The sequence below is a fragment of the Eubalaena glacialis genome, chromosome 6 (assembly GCF_028564815.1).
Source record: "Eubalaena glacialis isolate mEubGla1 chromosome 6, mEubGla1.1.hap2.+ XY, whole genome shotgun sequence".
Taxonomy (NCBI): domain Eukaryota; kingdom Metazoa; phylum Chordata; class Mammalia; order Artiodactyla; family Balaenidae; genus Eubalaena; species Eubalaena glacialis.
Genome location: NC_083721.1, coordinates 111,826,421 through 111,846,019, shown reverse-complemented (window position 1 = coordinate 111,846,019; position 19,599 = coordinate 111,826,421).

The following is a 19,599-nucleotide window of genomic DNA, read 5'->3' as shown; positions in this document are numbered from 1 at the left end:
GGTGCTACAGTGTGGAACCAAACAGACCTGGGCTTCGTCCTCATAGAATTTTCTGTCAAATGTCTGAGACACACATTATATATATAAACTACAAATAAATCAATATAGAAGTACTTTAGAGGGGGAATATCTGGTTTCTGTGAAAGGGAATAACCACTTCTTGGTTATTTTATATTAGGGGGTCAGGGGAAGGTCTACAAGAAGGGGCATTAGAACTGAAGCTATTATAGGCATATCTAAAAAAGGGGCAGATGGAGAGGTTATGTGCACTCTCTCATTCAGCAAATATCTGCTGAGGGATTTTTTTTTTTTTAATCAGTCATCAATTTTATATACGACACTGTATACATGTCAATCCCAATCACCCAATTCAGCACACCACCATCCCCACCCCACCGCAGTTTTCCCCCCTTGGTGTCCATACGTTTGTTCTTTACATCTGTGTCTCAACTTCTGCCCTGCAACCCGGTTCATCTGTACCATTTTTCTAGGTTCAACATACATGTGTTAATATACGATATTTGTTTTTCTCTTTCTGACTTACTTCACTCTGTATGACAGTCTCTAGATCCATCCACGTCTCAACAACTGACTCAATTTCGTTCCTTTTTATGGCTGAGTAATATTCCATTGTATATATGTACCACATATATATGCCCAGTAGTGGGATTGCTGGGTATATGCCCAGTAGTGGGATTGCTGGGTCATATGGTAATTCTATTTTTAGTTTTTTAAGGAACCTCCATATTGTTCTCCATAGTGGCTGTATCAATTTACATTCCCACCAACAGTGCAAGAGGGTTCCCTTTTCTCCACACCCTCTCCAGCATTTGTTGTTTGTAGATTTTCTGATGATGCCCATTCTAACTGGTGTGAGGTGATACCTCATTGTAGTTTTGATTTGCATTTCTCTAATAATTAGTGATGTTGAGCATCTTTTCATGTGCTTCGTGGCCATCTGTATGTCTTCTGCTGAGGGATTATTATCTGCAAAGGACTGTGCTAGGTGTGAGGACTGTAAGACTACGATGGTGAGCAAGGCCAAAATGGTCCCATCACCTTAGAGTTTCTAGCCTTGTGAAAACGTCAAATATAATGTCTCACTGAAGCTATAGGAAATTAGTATAGAAAAAATTAATTTAAAGAGAAAGAAGCCAGTAAATGTAAATACCTGTATTAGTAAGTGGGTTCTTTTTTTTTTTTTTTCTGGTCAGTTAAGAGTACTTGAGACCTATTCAGCCCCAAAACTATGAATCATAGTGTTATGCCCAGAAAGTGTTATTATAATTAAGTTCTCAAAAACAAAACAAAACAAAACAGTACTGAACACATTCTACTCATTCGATTCCGAAGTTAAGAAAAATAAACGATCAGGTTTCCAAGAACAAAACCTCCCTGGGTCATGGTTTCGTGCAGAACCCACACATAGCTCTCCTACAGGTGGTGCTGTGCAGCTGAATTATTTTAGGTAGACTTAAGTGGTGAATTCACTTCAAACCACAGGCATAGGGACATGTTGGCGAATCATTTCTGTCCGCCTAAACATTAACCATCGTTGGTAACTTTTCATAAAGTGCTGGGTTGGGCAGGGGTGGTCTTGTGATTGATGTCATATTTGTAGATATTGAGAAAAAGCTCAGTTATCTATTCATTTGTACTGCAACTGCATTATTTCAGATGATATTTGATAGGTATCGTGAAATGCCTAGTCTCCAAATACCTGTTTCCTTAATTTTGTCTTTAAGAAAGAAAAATCCTTGCTTGTGATGATCATATAAAGCCAAGGGTTCACTTTCTTTCTAGAGATTAAATACAGACTATTTGCTTCAAACAAGGTGCCTCTGGCCTTTCTGTTAGTTGAGACAAAAATTGTTGCTCAGCTCTACCTAGGCATCTTTGTGTCTTTGAAACAAATAAATAAACCAGCCAGATCAACAACAACAACAAAACACTCTAGAAACAAAGTACCAAAGAGCTATTAGGAAGCTGCCCCTTTCCTGCAAAAACACTGGTCAGATGTTCTAATGTGAGCACTGAGGAGACAATTCTCTCCAGCAGGGGGCAGTGTCAAGGCCCTGACATTGACTCTTAGATTCAACTCCTCCCCAGCTTTCCATCTTGGGTATTTCTCCCTAATTCCTGCTGCCACCACAACCCTAATCCAAGGGAGTACTGCCCCTTTTAACACTCCAGACCAGGTATTGCCCAAATTTTCCCCTTAATGTCCACCTGAGACCAGTCCAGGGCATTTAAGAAAATACTAAGTGTTTTAAACAACTAAGGGAAAGAGGTTGAGACAGAAACCAGATCATCCATCCAGCTTGTAAAATATGGCCTATTGTCTTGGGTTCAGGACCCATCCCACCCTAACCCTGTGTCTGCCACCTTGTGGTGGATGCCAGCTTGGTACCTACCATCCCAGAACACATTCCAAAATATTTCAGCAGCTAAAAGAGGAAACCCCAGAGAGCAAATACAGGAGCAGTGTTATCCAGTGTTCTGGTGTCCAGTCTCAGACAAGGCCCCTTTCCTGGGACTGAAACCCAGATGACCACGTCCTTCAGAGGACAAGCTGCTCCCTACTCACAGGGTGAGGCCTAAACAGAAAAACCACATATGAATACACTCCAATAATGTTCACACAAGCGATACTGGTAAAGAACAGCAGGAAGACCACTTCACCAAAAAAAAGGGGGGGGCCGTGAGATGAGGGAAGAAACAGACTGTTGACACTGCCCATCTTCTGAGTGCACACAAAGAAGAAAGGCTAGCTTTAAGGGAATGCCCTGAGCCATCACGGCCAATTTTCTGGTGATGCTACTCTTTAAGTAGGGTGAGATGGGGGGAAGAGCCATCTGAGGGCCCCACCATTGCACAGCTTGGACAAGTAAACTTTTTTTTTAATAAATGTATTCATTTATTTTCGGCTGCGTTGGGTCTTTGTTGCTGCGAGTGGGCTTTCTCTAGTTGCAGCGAGCAGGGGCTACTCTTCGTTGCAGTGCTTTTCATTGCGGTGGCTTCTCTTGTTGTGGAGCACTGGCTCTAGGGGAGCGGGCTTCAGTAGTTGCAGCACGCAGGCTCAGTAGTTGTGGTTCGTGGGCTCTAGAGCTCAGGCTCAGTAGTTGTGGCGCATGGGCTTAGTTGCTCCATGGCATGTGGGATCTTCCCAGACCAGGGATCAAACCCGTGTCCCCTGCATTGACAGGTGGATTCTTAACCACTGTGCCACCAGGGAAGTCCCCAAGTAAACTTTTAATTTCAGTAAAAGTAGAAAATCTGGAGAAGGGCTCTTTGTGGCTCTCCAAGTCAGTGATGTTGGCTGATACAAGCATATTCTACCCTACTCACCACCTCCCTGACCATCATCACACAATCTGAAAAATTTGAGTAATATTGACTTTCAAATAAATCCCTGGAAACAGCTAAAATTAATTCCAGAAAAGAGATTCTCTGGAAAAATTAGAGGTAAGTGACTCCCTGGATGCATTTGGGCATGCAACATGGGCTTCCTCGGGGACAGGACTTCCGTGTAGTCAAGAAGAGATGAAGGAAATCAGTGAGGAGCAAAAGTCATCCTCTATCCTACTCTATATCCTTCCTCCAACAAGCCTGCAGGTGCTCTGTCCAGAGTACTTCACTGGAGGGGGCTGGTGGTAGCTCAACCTCACAAGTTTTCAGAGGCTGTATAGCATCCCTTGTCAAAAGGATGTGTGGGTGCCATGTTGATCCCATAGAGCAAGTGTCCTAAGACACTTCTGATGCTCTCACAGACAGTGAGGATGGGCTTGCAAGGAAAAAACTCAAAACTCTTTGCCCGTGGTTATGTACATGCATTTCTATGAAAAAATTTTATATGAAATAATTCCCATTTTTCTTTAAAAAAGAAGGTCATTCCCACCAACTCTTTCTTTCTAGTTTAGATAGAAGATGCTGGTAGGAGATATTACTGGGTCTCCCAAAATATAAAGTCAACTAAATATTAACACGATCTTAAAGGGAATAATAAAGCCAAACCACATTGTGTAAGGACCACAGCATGCTATTCTAATAGAAAACTAACAATAACAGAGCCTGGTGGATTCTGGAAGGCAACAAAGGAGATCACGACTTGTACTGTTTTCATTCTGTTCTGTAGCTCTCCAGTCAAAACATCTGAAGTTATTCTGCAAATCTAACATAGAAAGGGCCTCTTTTCTCCTTGATGTGGATCTGTGCAAAATTCATGATCTAAATGCCAGACAGCATAACTATATTAACAACTCAGTTTCTAAGCCGCAGGAAAGGAAGACGTTCTCTGATCTTGACCAATTCCACAAGTGGAATCTGTATCCTCCAGCTACACACGGACACCCAAATGGCTTTGCTCGCTCTCTTTTGAACACAAAGTGGAAAATGTCGAACAGATAAACTTCATCGAAAATAGAAACTTCTTTTGTGGTTATTCACTTAAGGCAAGTGAGTTCAGTCTTGTTGGTATCATCAGTAATTAGTACTCAGTACATACTTTTGAATGTGAATGTTTTCATCATCAGTTCAGAATATTATGAAAATGACTGAGCTCCATGTTGTCATCAAAAAAAAAATTGATTAATGAAGTATTCTGGAAGGTATATATAAGGCAATATATAAGCCAATAAATGTAAGCACTTTTTTTATATTATTGTTTTATTATTATCATTACGTATTGGTGTTACTTAAGAGCAAAACTAGTTTTCCTGAGTATGGATTCAAATTTAAGTGGACACTAATTAATAAAATATAATTTAACAGTGTCTCCAAGGGAAATTTAAATATTTTTTTTTCCCAGGCATGGGTGAAAAGTAGCTGGAAGGGGATATGGCCTACTGATTACCAATGCTACTTACTCCCTGCAGATCTGTCTTCCAACTACCAGCTAGCTAAACTTCTTGGGTTGTAAAAACTGAGGAGTTCACAGCCTCAGGAAATATCATTGTAAGCTGTGTGGTGTGTTGAGGATGGGAGAAGAAAGATGACCATTTACCTCAAATAGTTAAAACAATGTGAAAAGACAAAAACTTTGGTTGCAACTAGGTAACTCCTAAGTATTTTCAAAGGGCCGAGTCAGACCATCACCTCTCAGACAACACTTTCTGATTCTTCCCTGCCAAAATTCCTCCTCACTTGGTACCTTTTAAATTCTCATTTATATCCATACCCTTCCCTGGCTGGACACAGTTGCCATCTAAGGGGGTAACGGGGTGGGCATAGGCCACAGGAGTTTGTATCTGCACCTTCCTATATTTAAAAAAAGATGAAAAAGAAAGAAAGAAGTGTCATTTTGAATTAAAGGTGTGCAGGGTCCTTCTTTCTATTTGTGTGGCGTGACTTTGGCATTCAAAGAAAGCTGATGATTAACACGCATCAAAGAGCTTGAGGCAGCCCCACAGTAATGGAAAGCGCTCTTCCTCTGCTTTCCATTCTTATGGTTTAATAACTTAGCTCCTAGTGTCAGGACTGTGCAATGAAATAGGAAACTAGGGGGTCCTGAAAGGACACACCCTTCTCATGAAAGGAGACATTCACAGAGATAACTTCACTAATTTGGCCACCTCTGCTCTGGGCTGTGGGCTGCCTCGCCTGCAGTAATGGGGGGAGTGTGGGCTTCAAAACTCAACCATGAATACAGTTGGCATCGTCAGGGTGAAGGAACATCAGAGCAAAGGAATGGGTCCCCGACCACAGTGTGTTCATGCTGCACACTGCTTCTCCCTGGTTTTGGCTCCCTAAATCTTCTTTACACTCCATTTTTAATGAGCATCCTCCGTGCCCAGTACCTCTGAACAGTCACTTCTCAGAGGCAAAATGCAAGACTGTGATCTTAATGATTGTCTTGTCTGACCATCAGAATCTCATATTTTTCTTACACCAGAATTCCAGGGACTTTACAGAGCTCCATAAATAGGAAAGTGAGACTGGACCTGTCCAATATTGGGCATTTCCATAAGATTAAAAAAACTCAGGTCCCAGCTCTGCCTCAGGCTCACGCTTAGCTTTGAGCAAGTCCGTTTGCCTCACCGAGTCTCACTTTTCACCTCTGTAGAAATGCATGGACTAGACTAAATTGTCTCCAGCGTTCCTTCCAGCTCTGAAATTCTATGACCTATAATTATTATATGGGTGGTATATTTCAATACTTAGCAAAAATTAGAAATGTCAAGAAAAAAGCCTCTTCTTTAAACATTTCTAAAGCTTGGAGCTCTGATGTCGTAATCATCTTAAAGGTTTAAAACCTGCCAACACTCCCAAGTTTATGTCTTTGTCAACCAAGTATGGAAGAATTGGAAGTCTGGTTAGAGCAAATCCCAGTTTACAATTTTTTTTTTTTTTTTTTTGCCCAGGAGGGTTGTATTTTGATTAATCTTTTTTACTGATGTTAATTTTGAGGAAAATATGGTTTAATTGTTTCTGAGCCATTTCGAAATTCAACAAAATACAATTTAGTTCCAGTTATTTGCTGTCTAATCCTAAACCCTATAAGCTCATTTATCTTTCCGTGAGGCGTTCCTTTAGCAGTGACTAGATACCAATGCTGAAAAGCCCAAATCTGGATTTAGACATGGAGCCCAGTGAGTTTGAAAAGACTGTGAATGCCCAAAGTTTCTCTCTCGTGGCAGGGTTTTTCGGGAGCATGACAGTTGTCATGGCCTAACTATGAAGTTCATTTTAAAAACGTTTGACCTAGTCTGCCTTTCTTTTACACAAACACTCTCATACTGGGTCTTCATCAGGACACAGGGCTTTTCTTGGAATCTCCAGGCTACCCTACCATCACTTCCTGGCTTTCTTGAAATTCCACGGAGGTGACAGCACTGGAAACACGTGGCAAATGTATTCATCCTGAATTCCTACAGAGGGAAATTGTTAGCCAGCCTTTTCCAGAGCAGGGATGTTATCTGGTTGCCTCAGGCCATCCAGTGCCAAGGCAAGAGCCTGGTACACAGAAGGTGCACAAAAATATTTGTGAATGAACACACTTTACCATGAGATGATACACACTAAAAGGAATGAATAAGACATATGAAAAGAATAAGATCATAATCTCAAAACTTTCAGATTGGGCATTACGAATTTTCCCCAAAACAATTATTTTCTGGAAAAGTAGGTGATCTGTATTCTGTAGTTGTTTCCATTGTAAAATTTGAATGAGAACAGAGGATTTCAAGAATGATAAACAGTTCTGGCTTATATAACCAAAAGATATGGATAGCCATGGGATTCTACAGCACTTTCTGATACTTTGTCAATAATAAATTACTTCTATAACTGAATTAACCAGGAACTGGCGAAAAACAGTCATTTTGATTAGTGCAAAATAGTTATTTTGACATATTTTTCTCCATTGAATTGAATTTTACTAGTTGCTTTCACATACTGTCAGCATACACCAAATCACCTTATTGGAAGATTCCTTCTTTTTCTTTTCTTTTCCCCCTAGTCAATAGTTTCTGCCTTTAATTAGCACTCATTTACTCAGCAGACGAATGAGAGTCTCTTCTGTGCCAGGCTCTGGGGAAACAGCAAAGAACAATGCAGAGATAGTCCCTGCCCTCATGGAACATAGATTTGAAAAGGAAAGGTGAAAAATAAATAAATAATCACATACATAAGATAATGTCAGAAAGCAAGAGCCGAAAGAAACTAAGGTAAGGGAGGCTAGGGATGGTGGGCAGAGACCAAGCCTGAGGCAGAAAGAAGCTTCGGGCATTTAAAGGACCGAAAAATAAGGCCAGTGTGGGAGATTGAGACGGTACAAGTTGAGAGCAAGCAAGGCTGGACCTTGTAGGGTCTTGCAGGCCGTGCCAAGGAACCGACTGCTGGGTTTGAAGCTGAGGGGGACCTACCATGATCTGCTTCTAAAAGATCCCTGTGGCTCCATGGAGGGTGGATTTTAGGTGGGTGTGAGTTGCTGCTGTCCAGGTGTGGCACAAGATGTCACAAACTCTGGTGGTGGCAGTGGGGACAAAGCAAATAAGTAAGAGATAGATCTCACTGGCAAAGCCAATAGGGCTTGCTGGCTGATTGACTGCGGGGAGAGAGAGAAAGAGCTGGTGGGGTGATGCCTTATTGAAATTAATGAGATCTACTAATTAGGATAGCATTTTACCATAAACAAATTATTAAGCACTTTTCCTGCCAGTATCATTGTCCTGCCTTTAGGAATAGGCTTAAAGATCATTAAAAAGGCGTCTGACAGGAGTCAGGGGACCTCTAATACTTTATAACCATGGGGAAGGGAATTGCAGAAGTCAAGCTATAATAATATGTCACATTTATAAAGCCCATTGCTGTTTACAAAGTGCTTTCATATCCATGGTCTCCCTCACACTCTTTATTTTCCTTCAATTTGTATGACATTTCCATAGAATGGGGTGGATTAGTAAGGCGATGTATTCATGTAACAAAAACCGGATCCTGATGAAGAGTTTGTTGACACTCCACTGCTTATTATAAGTTTTGTTTTTCTAAAATCTTGCCTGATGACAGGAACCCCTCTACTAACAGAAATAGTTGTCAGTAATTTAAAGGAAACATTTTTTCATTATTGTTTGTTTCAGCACTATCTGTAGACCACCCTGACCAGACTTAATGACAGTAAGATTCGATTGGAGTTTTAAGAATTTCAACATTATGAAAGTTTTGAAATGATTACGCTCTTCTCCAAATGAAAAGGAAATTCAGATTGTTATGCGTGAATCAATTAGGGCCATAACCTCCCAGGCCTGCACACAGATCACAGCAGGCTCTGCCCCAAAGCAGGCTGAGAGTGGGAACTGTATGCAAACAAGGGCTGTGATCTTTCCAAGTAACGCTGTCTCAGCCAGAGAGAGCACTGGGCACCCCACCCCGGAGCCTTAGACAAAGGGACTGGTGAGTTCTGCTCCCCCAGAAAAGGACCAAGCAAGGCGCACATCTTATCTATGGCATCCTCCTGGGAGAAGGTGACGTGGCTGAGAATCACAGAGAGCACAGCGGCTGCAGGGAATTGCAGACCATCAGAATATGCCTCAGGATAAAGTGGAAAGGGCAGCAGCTTTGGGGACCAGTGGCCAAGATTAGAGTTCTGGTGCCATGATGAGAATTCAGCCTCCTCTATGAGATGAAAGTAATCCACCCCCTTACAGGGTTAATGGAAGGATCAAAACCCACAGTGTAAAACGGCTATGCTAATGCTTGTTGTGAACAAAATTAAACTTATCAAAGGCAATCTTCACTGGGCATGAAAAAATAAGCTGAAGATTATGGATAAATGTTCTCACTGACCACTCTGCAAGTCAATTTAATGACCATTTACTAAAGTATAGTTCTGGACACAGGGAAGATAAAAAATACATTGTTTCTGCCTTCACGTTTCTGTCTCCTGAGGTATATACCTGGCTATACTTCAAGATAGGCTGTGATAACTACGTATCAGAAACACAGGTAAGTGTCTATAAAAGCATGGAGCCTGAGGGAGACAGCCATCCCCCTGAGGGTTTGAGAAGGACTCATGGAGGAGGTGGCAGTGAAGAGTGACAAGATGAGACAGGAGAGACCAGTAGCAAAGGTGCAAAGAAACTGTGAGACTCTCTTTGAGCAGCAAAGGTTAAGTCAGAAGGAGTTAGGTGGGAGAAATGGGCTTGAATTTAGCTAAAAATCTAGTTAGGAACTAGGCTGAGCTAGAGAGCTACAACTCCCCACAAATCTCTCCAAGATACAACTTATCTTTCAGTAGAAATGCCAAGTGGAAGAGTTCAGACTCAAAAAGAATGTTGCTCTTTGACTTGTGTAAAGGCAACCAAGCAATAAAGTCCACCTCTGGGTTCCCAGTGATGGTCCCAGGGAATCCATGTGCCACCCGGAATCACCCTGAGTCAGAACTCTGGCTGGAGCTGAGCCAGCATGGACGTTAGCTGTTCTGTCTGTTTCACAAGACGGTGGGGTGAGGGCAGGTGGAGGTTGGCTCTATCCCAGGTGGGGCTTCCATAGACCAAAAACCATTCCCTTCTCATCACCCCTGGAATACTTTAGGCATTATGCTTAATTAAGTAAGGATGCTCTGTGCTCAAAATTCTCAGATCATTTTAAAAGAGCAAAGACCCCCGAGTTTACCCATTCCACCTGCTCTCTCTTATGAGTGAAAAGCACAAAAAGAGACAAAGAGGGTGGGGAAGGAGGCATGGGAGGGAGAGACGGGGAAAGAGAGAGAAAGAGAGAACTAAAGAGAGAATGCACCAGAAATAAGAACTGCATTTGGTAATAAAAAGATAAGGAGAACCAAAAGATAAGACGAGGCCGAGCTCCAGGTATTAATAAGAGAGAACAAAAATAGGAAATAGAGGAAAGGACAGAAAGTCAGAGGGAAGAGGTATCTAGTTATTAAAAGAATCAGGAAAAGCAGAGCAGAGAAGGGAGAGCAGGGAATTCGCTGGTATTGAGACTTTGCATTCAGCCCTGGAGTCTCCACAGGAAGTAGCGACGGGAAAGGAAAAGAGATGCAAAAAGAAAGGAATGTGGATTCCAGGACACACAAGACATTGCAGGTTGCACTCAATCCTCTGCAGGTTGCCTGGCGTTTGTCACCATCCTTGGTCAAGCAGGCAGCAGCCTTGTCTCCAAGCCCCCAGCCTGACTCCTGGACCAAGCTCTTTTCCCTCAGTCCCAAGCCTCACCATGTGGAATCAGTCTCCATGTGCCTGAGCCTGAGTGCCTGGCCCCAGGAGTGGCCCCCAGTGGCCCAGCATAGTCAGCTCTCCAACCTCCACTGGATTGGAAAGAGATTTTCCGCAGAGCCAGGAGAGCTCCAGTCTCCCAGGTTAACAGTGGACCAAAAAAGAGAGTGAGAATCAGCTGCTGTAGGAGCCGTCGCCTCCATCATTCTCAGCCCTTGGCTTGAGAAAAGGGATATGGAGCCCATTCCAGCGCTCTCAGAAGGACCCTAGCAGGTAGGCTTTTCTGGGGCTTTCTAAAAATTGGCAGCAATTGTCCCAGGGAGTCCTGCTCAACTGTCATAAGCCCCTTTGTCTTGGCATCCTCAAGACTGCAGACACCCAGGTGCTCTCTCAAGAACCACTTCTTCATTACTTCCTGTGTTCTAGGCAAGCTGTACATTTGTGATACTTAGTATTCCTTCTTTTTTCCCCTACTTCTTGATGTATGTTATAATAATTTTTTAAAACTGTGGTAAAATATACATAAAGTCAAATTTACCAATTTAACCATTTAAAAATGTTTAATTCAGTAACATTAAACATATTCGCAATGTTGTGCGACCATCACCTCTATCTAGTTCCAGAATATTTTTTTCACCCCAACAGGGAACTTGTACCCATTAAGCAGTCATTCCTGATTCTTTCTTCCACCACCACCCCCGCCCCCGGCCACCACCAATCTGCTTTCTTTCTCTATAGATTTGCCTATTCTGAAACTTAATATTCCTTCCTAAGCACTGAAGAAAATTCTGGATTCTCTCTCCAGAAAAAAAAATACCCATAAAATTTTGCATGCATTTGAGGGAGGTTTATTCTTTCCTCTTGCCCCCAACCCCATCCATGGACCCTAAGGAGTCCATCAAGTCCAGATTTAGACTCCCTAGTCTATAACCACTTTCCAGAAATCTCTGTCTTCTTGTTTCAGACATGAAGGATAGCTTTGGAAAATGGTCAGGATGGCAGGGCAAATAAGAGGTGTTCCTGAGCTAGGAGGAGCCAAACATTATCAGCCTCTTTTATGTTTTAACCAATTTGTTAACTCTGCTTCAACCAAAACTCACAAACAAAAAGTAACACATCACTGAGACTCAAATAGATAGCAAATTTCCTTTCCTTGATGCTCTGAAGTAAAAAAAATATATTGCTTCAAAAATGATACAATTTGGGGCGTTTACTGGACTGGATAAAGCTTTAAAGAAACGAAAATGTGTGTGGATGTAAAAATACAGTTTATAAACCAGATTCAGGGTATTTCATAATTATATCTGCTTCTGACTAATTGTATTCACTTTCTATTGGAAAACACATAATACTTCATAACACTTCAGAACAAGAATTTGCTTTCAACATGAAGGTGTTGCTGTCACTGCCTATTTTTTCCTTACTTTGTGATTACAAGTGCTGATCACAGCTCAGATAGTTGTAAAAAATAAACCTGCTATCATAGCTTGCATGTAATTAGTTCTAAATGTGTGGCCTATTTACAGTAGCAGGCTGTACATTAGGCACCACAAACACTTAAAATGCCAGATACTGTCACACTTTTATGACAGTCATTAACTGAGTCACAGCAGCAAATATTTAATGTGACAGTTACATTAACATACAGCTCTGCTATTAAAGAAGCATGTCTTGCAATTTGCAGTGCATGATGCAAGGCGGAGCTGTACACTCTGACAATAATGGTCTTCTACTTGGTCCAGAAAGCCTTGAGGACACATGGATTTCCTGAATCCTCTCCCATGTTGGCAAGCAAAGGAGAAGCATTTTCATTCCAACACTGATTGAAACATGACCTACTTCTGAAAAATACATCTTCCACCTAGGCACACTTGACACATACATCTGGGCCTCTGATTAATCTAAATTATAGGACATTTCCTTCAGAACAACTGTAATTTGAACAACAGAAATACCCTTTTATTTCATGACTTATTTCAAAAGGAAGTGCCAGGACCAGAGTGATGGGTTGGGAGGAGTAAACACAACTACACGTAAGATTTAAAATATATTCCCTGTCCTCCTGGAAATGCCAAAGATCATCTCATCACTTCTTCAGCCTTCCTGCTTCCAATTCCAGAAATGGAGACTTGATACCCAAGTACTCAAATGTCCAACTTCTAAAGATGTCCCTACTGTTGGATCCAAATGTCTGGTTTTTTCCTCTGGTATTCAAGAAAACTATTATTTCCAGAAGAATTATATTACAAAGCCATAATTACCAAGAATACCTGTGTTCAAACATGTTTTGTGTGACTCTGGAAATACCACGCTAATCTAGGCTACTCTTTTTGGTACCACTTCTTGATGGCTTCCAACTACAGTGAACATTTTCTGGTAGTAACTGCCAGGGATTGACATCAATGTGGCACACCTGAGGTGTAGGAACTGACTCTACTTAGTAGAGACACCAATGATAGTTTATGTGAAGTGACCCATTTGTATGCTGAGGGAACATGTCATAAATCAAGACTGGATGAACTTTATCTCTTTCCACATTATGGTGGAAAGATGTAAGTCTTTTCAATATGATGGAAACATACCCCCTGCCCTGTACCTCAGCAATTCTCTTATATCAGTTTACAGTAGGAGTTGCAAATTCAGAGGTCTACTGAGTTTGGCAGTAAGACTGATGAGTGAAAGGGGCCAGATGTAATACATTATGGAGTGGTGGGGACTGTGGAAAAATAAAAAGAGAATGAACAAACTAAAATGGGCAATTCTACACAGTTGAAGCGGATGTTGCCATGTAAGAGAGCAAGCCCAGAGTTGTAGATCCTCCAATTGTTTAAGAGGCAGAATGTCCAGAGTTTTATGTGAAATAGCCCGTATTTAAATTTTTGGCAACAAATTTGTTTATTTTTACTTATGTCTGTGGGCACAGTTGGGTTCATTGCTCATCAGTGTGAAAATGTAGTGTATGGTATTTAAGAAACAGATAACCCTCTGCTATTCATGGGAACCTTGGATAAGGCCTTAAAGTCCCAGCCAGCCATGCCACCACCAAAAGACTGACTTTTGTTGCCACCTTAACTACTGCTAATAATTCCTAGTTCCAGCCCTAGGAATCATTCTAAATCTGAAATTACTTTCAAGAGGCTGTAATTTATGTTCATGGATCAGAAATCTTTGACCAAGTTTTATAGACCAATAATAATAAAACAATAGCTAACATTTATTGAACACCATTATAAATGCCTTATATGTATTGACCAAAAACCAGTAACAACAATCAGTAGTTTTACAGATCTTATTTGACGCCAGGCCCTGGTTTGCACACAGGGCAAACATATGTATATATGTATATATATATATACATATAATCATTTAATCTGCAGAACAACCCCATGGGCAGGTACTATTATTATCATATCTCCCCTCCTCAACTTTGTAATAAGGAAATAGAGGCACAAAGAAGTTAAGAGACTTGCCCAGGATGGTGCAGTTTAAAAGGGTGAAGCCCGGACTCAAATCCAGCCAATCTGATCCCAGGCCATATTCTCACCACTATGCCATCCTGCTACTTACCAAGGGGGACTCAATAACCAAGAACAAGCAAACAAAACACCTACAGCTGAGACCCATGGGCCTCCATTCAATTCTAAATTCTCTAATATGTCCATAAATGCATGAAAACATAAATAAGCATTAGGAAACAAAAGAAATAATTCATCATCAACTGATGCTATGAGGAAGGGAATTGACATTTATTGAGGGCTCTCCATGTGCAAGTGATTCACCTGCATTAATATCTCATTCAATCTTTACCAAAACATCCTGCAGTATATCCTCCTCCCATTCTGCACCTGGGGAAATGGAAAATCTCTGGTTTTGGTGTGTCTGGTCAAGGGAGTCCATTAAGGAAAACCACAGAAAAGACTCCGGAGATTATTTTGCCTGGAAACACATCACTCTATTTAGAATAAGCAATCTTTTCTGATCATGTCAGTATTTGGCTTTGAATCTGTTAATTCTCATCAGGGAAGGATTAGGGTGGAGGAAGAGAAGAGTATATCAGAATCACCCACCAGAGCGTTTCCAAGACACACTTGACCCTGCTTCCTCTGGGAAGGTAGGTCAGTACGGAAGGAAAAGCAACACGATCCCCTCTCTCCCCAGAGAAAGGATAAAGTCCAAAGACAGCATGTCTCCAATAAGAAAGGTGCTGCATGCTTTTGTCCAGGTGACATTTTTGAAAGTTCAAATGCAAGAATGTTTCCATTTCATCTGCCCTAAGGGTGTGCTCCAGTCCAGCAATTCAGACTGCTGGGACATCTCATCTCATGCTTTCTGCTTCCATAATGACATCCTAGTTTTCTTAATCCAGCCACATCCCTATACACTTAAAATACTCATCCTCCCATGGTGTTTACACATTTCAAATATTTGTAGCCCATTAAAAAGATATCGAGCACATAGAGAAATAGAGATCCACATTTGGAAAACATAAATCTGAGGCACTGGGGATTACAGGCTCTCTTTTTAAATTCTTTTTAAAGATGAGAAAGGTTTCCTTTGATATTAAACAGAACTCTAAACCTAGCAAGCTGTGCATTCTTTGTAGGATCTCCCTCCCAAAGAGGTTTACCAGCCCTCAGGGAACTTTTTGGATTGAATGCTATGTCTTCTTATCTCCCCCACTTTGCCTTACATAAGATGGCACTAGTTCTGCTTATTCCTTCTCTTTGTTGCCAGAAGGTTCCAGGGCCTTCTTCCTCCAGACATAGCGGGAGTGTGTGCCTTCCCTGTACCTATTCTGTGGCTTGGCACCTTTGCCTCCCAGAGGACCAAAAGCAGACACACCTCAAAGTGTCAGCAAATCTTGACAGAGCACAGAATATCCATGTGATCTATGGGGGGAAAAAAGTCTTACCATCCCCTTGTGCCCGTTCAGGCCCAGGCGCCCTGTTTGGGAACCTGGAAGGTGGGCAAAGGTAGCTGAGAGACCATGTACCTCTAGAGTCCCAACAGTTCTTTTGTAGAGAATTGTGGGATGGTTGTGCTTGCTGGGAATTCGTGAAATCAGCCTCAGACAAGATAATAAAGCTTTTCCTTCTTTCCTGTATAAAAATCACTCCTCCACTAAAAAGGGGAGTACAAACTCTCACTCCCTTCTCTCTTCCAAATCCCCACCCCTTAACATGCCCATCTGTGCTCCTACTCCAGGGCTGCTGAGCATTTTGTGGGCGGAAGAGATATAGGACACAACTGTAAAACGTGGTGCCATAAAGGGTAAGGTTTTGACCTCACCAGCCTGCCCCCTCCCCATTCTGCACCGGGGCTATTTTGAAACTTACCTCACTTGCTTTCAGTTGATGAACTCCCCTCCTTCTCCACAGAGAGAGAGAGAAGACATCAGGCCAGGATGGCTGCATTTCCTTCTACCTTGCCCAAATATCACCCCCACCATTGTCATCATCTCAACCATTGCCAACACAACCACCATTTTGTTCCCAAATACCATCAGAAAGAGTGTGACACTCTCCCTACCAACACATCCCTTCCATCCTACAGGCCAACATCCATCCCTTCTCCTACTTGCTCTGACACCTAGCTCCAACAAGTATCTACTCTTTATCCTACATTTTAAAGATGTGCTCAGCTCTGGCTCCTTCTCTTCAACTTCACAACATTCATTTCACGGATGCTTTGAAGAACAAACAAAACTACATCCGCTGGTGTATGGTGGACTCCAAACCTCTGTTGCCTTTGCCTTTGCAAGCCTCCTAACTCATCTCTCTGCCTTCAGCCTTACCCCTTAATAATCCAGACTCTACATGGCCAACACAGGGGCCTCACAAAGACAGCAAATCTGATTGTGCCCAAACTCTGAGGAAAATCCTTCATTGCCACTTATATGCGTTTACTGTTGCTGCTTTAACAAATTACCACAAATTATGTGGCATAAAACAATACAAATCTATTATCTTACAGTTCTGTAGGTTAGAAGTCTGACACAGGACTCACTGGGCTAAAATCAAGATGTCAGCAAGGTTGTATTCCTTTATGGAGGCTCTAGGGAAGAAACCATTTCCTCACTTTTCCACCTTCTAGAAGTCATCTGCATTCCTTGGCTTGTAGCCCCTTCCTTTATCTTCAGCAACAGCAGGTTGAGTCCTTCTCTGCCTCACTCTGACATACTTTGCTGCTTCCCTCTGCCACTTTTCAGAACCTTTATCATTACGTTAGGCCCACTTGGATGATCCAAGATAATCTCCCCGTCTTACAGTCAGCTGATTAGTAACCTTCATTCCCTCTGAAGCATTAATTCCCCTGTGCCATACATAGCACAGGTCCTGGGAATTAGGACATGGACATGTTTGGGTGGTCATTATTCTGCTTACCAGACCACTTCACCAACCTCAGAATGAAGTTCAAGCTCCTTGACCTGGTATTATGTACAGTGGCCAAGGGCACAAACTCTAAGGTGCGGTTTCCTGGGTTCAAATCTGAGCTCTGACTCTTGTTAGCCATGTGGTCTTTGAACAAGTTAACATAACTATTTCTTATGTGTAAAATAGGGATGATAATATACTAAGTAATATGCTTAATGAATACAGGTATTCAACAGCCCCTCTGCTGATGCACACATTTTTCATGCCTTGCTAAGTGAATGAAAAACAAAAAACAAAAAACCCCATAGGCTCTGTGGTTCATTGGCCAGCATTCAAATTAGTCATTTACCCCTTATGAGCATGACTTCTGTCTTTACCCCATCAGCTTTGGTTTCACCATGAGGCCAATGATATTAATACAAATATCACAAGGTTGTTTTAAGAAATAAATGCAATGATCTAGATGAATGATCTAGCAATAAATAAATATTAGATCTTATTATTGAGAAGAAACACAGGAGAAGCAATGCTCTTAAGTGACACAAAGTAAATAAATTCTCTCTGCACAGAACGACATCCACCTGAAAACAAGGGTCAGTATTTTCCTCCCTCCTCATCCCAGGAAGCTCCCTGGACCCAGAAAGGTAAGGCAGGTTAACAGCAAACGTGGTCCTCCTCACCTCACCCAGGTGAGGTCTGCTAGTGAAAAGACATTAAATTCATATTTTAAAGAGCCAAGTTTTCTCACTAAAACTATGTCAAGTTGTAATCATTAAGAACTTAGGATACAGATTAGTTCAAGATGGCAGAGTAGAAGGACGTGCGCTCACTCCCTCTTGCGAGAGCACCGACCGGAATCACAACTAACTGCTGAACAATCATCGACAGGAAGACACTGGAACTCACCAAAATAAATACCCCACATCCAAAGACAAAGGAGAAGCCACAGTGAGATGGTAGGAGGGGTGCAATCACAATCAAATCAAATCCTATAACTGCTGGGTGGGTGACCCACAAACTGGAGAACACTTATACCACAGAAGTCCACCCACTGGAGTGAAGGTTCTGAGCCCCACATCAGGCTTCCCAACCTGGGGGTTCAGCAATGGGAGGAGGAATTCCTAGAGAATCAGACTTAGAAGCCTAGTGGGATTTGACTGCAGGACTTCGAAAGGACTGGGAGAACAGACTCCACTCTTGGAGGGGACACACAAAGTAGTGTGCGCATCGGGACCCAGGGGAAGGAGTAGTGACCCCATAGGAGACTGAACCAGACCTACCTGCTAGTGTTGGAGGGTCTCCTGCAGAGGTGGGGGGTGGCTGTGGCTCACCACAGGGACAAGGACACTGGCAGCAGAAGTACTCCTTGGCGTGAGCCCTCCCAGAGTCCACCATTAGCCCCACCAAAGAGCCAGGTAGGCTCCAGTGTTGGGTCGCCTCAAGCCAAACAACCAACCGGGAGGGAACCAAGCCACACCCATCAACAGACAATCGGACTAAAGTTTTACTGAGCTCTGCCCACCAGAGCAACACCCAGCTCTATCCACCACCAGTCCCTCCCACCAGGAAAATTGCACAAGCCTCTTAGATAGCCTAATCCACCAGAGGGCAAACAACAGAAAGAAGAAGAACGACAATCCTGCAGCCTGTGGAACACAAACCACATTCACAGAAAAATAGACAAGATGAAAAGGCAGAGGGCTATGTACCAGATGAAGGAACAGATAAAACCCCAGAAAAACAACTAAATGAAGTGGAGGTAGGCAACCTTCCAGAAAAAAGAATTCAGAATAATGATAGTGAAGATGATCCAGGACCTCGGAAAAAGAATGGAGGCAAAGATCGAAAAGATGCAAGAAATGTTTAACAAAGACCTAGAAGAATTAAAGAACAAACACCTAGAAGAATTAAAGAACAAACAGAGGTGAAAAATACAATAACTGAAATGAAAAATACACTAGAAGGAATCAATAGCAGAATAACTGAGGCAGAAGAACGGATAAGTGACCTGGAAGACAGAATGGTGGAATTCACTGCCATGGAACAGAATAAAGAAAAAAGAATGAAAAGAAATGAAGACAGCCTAAGAGACCTCTAGGACAACATTAAACACAATAACATTAGAATTATAGGGTTCCCAGAAGGAGAAGAGTGAGAGAAAGGACCCTAGAAAATATTTGACGAGATTATAGTCGAAAACTTCCCTAACATGGGAAAGGAAATAGCCACCCAAGTCCAGGAAGCGCAGAGAGTCCCAGGCGGGATAAACCCAAGGAGAAACACACCGAGACACATAGTAATCAAATTGACAAAAATTAAAGACAAAGAAAAATTATTGAAAGCAACAAGGGAAAAACAACAAATAACATACAAGGGAACTCCCATAAGGTTAACAGCTGATTTCTCAGCAGAAACTCTACAAGCCAGAAGGGAGTGGCACAATACATTTAAAGTGATGAAAGGGAAGAACCTACAACCAAGATTACCCAGCAAGGATCTCATTCAGATTCGACAGAGAAATTACAAGCTTTACAGACAAGTAAAAGCTAAGAGAA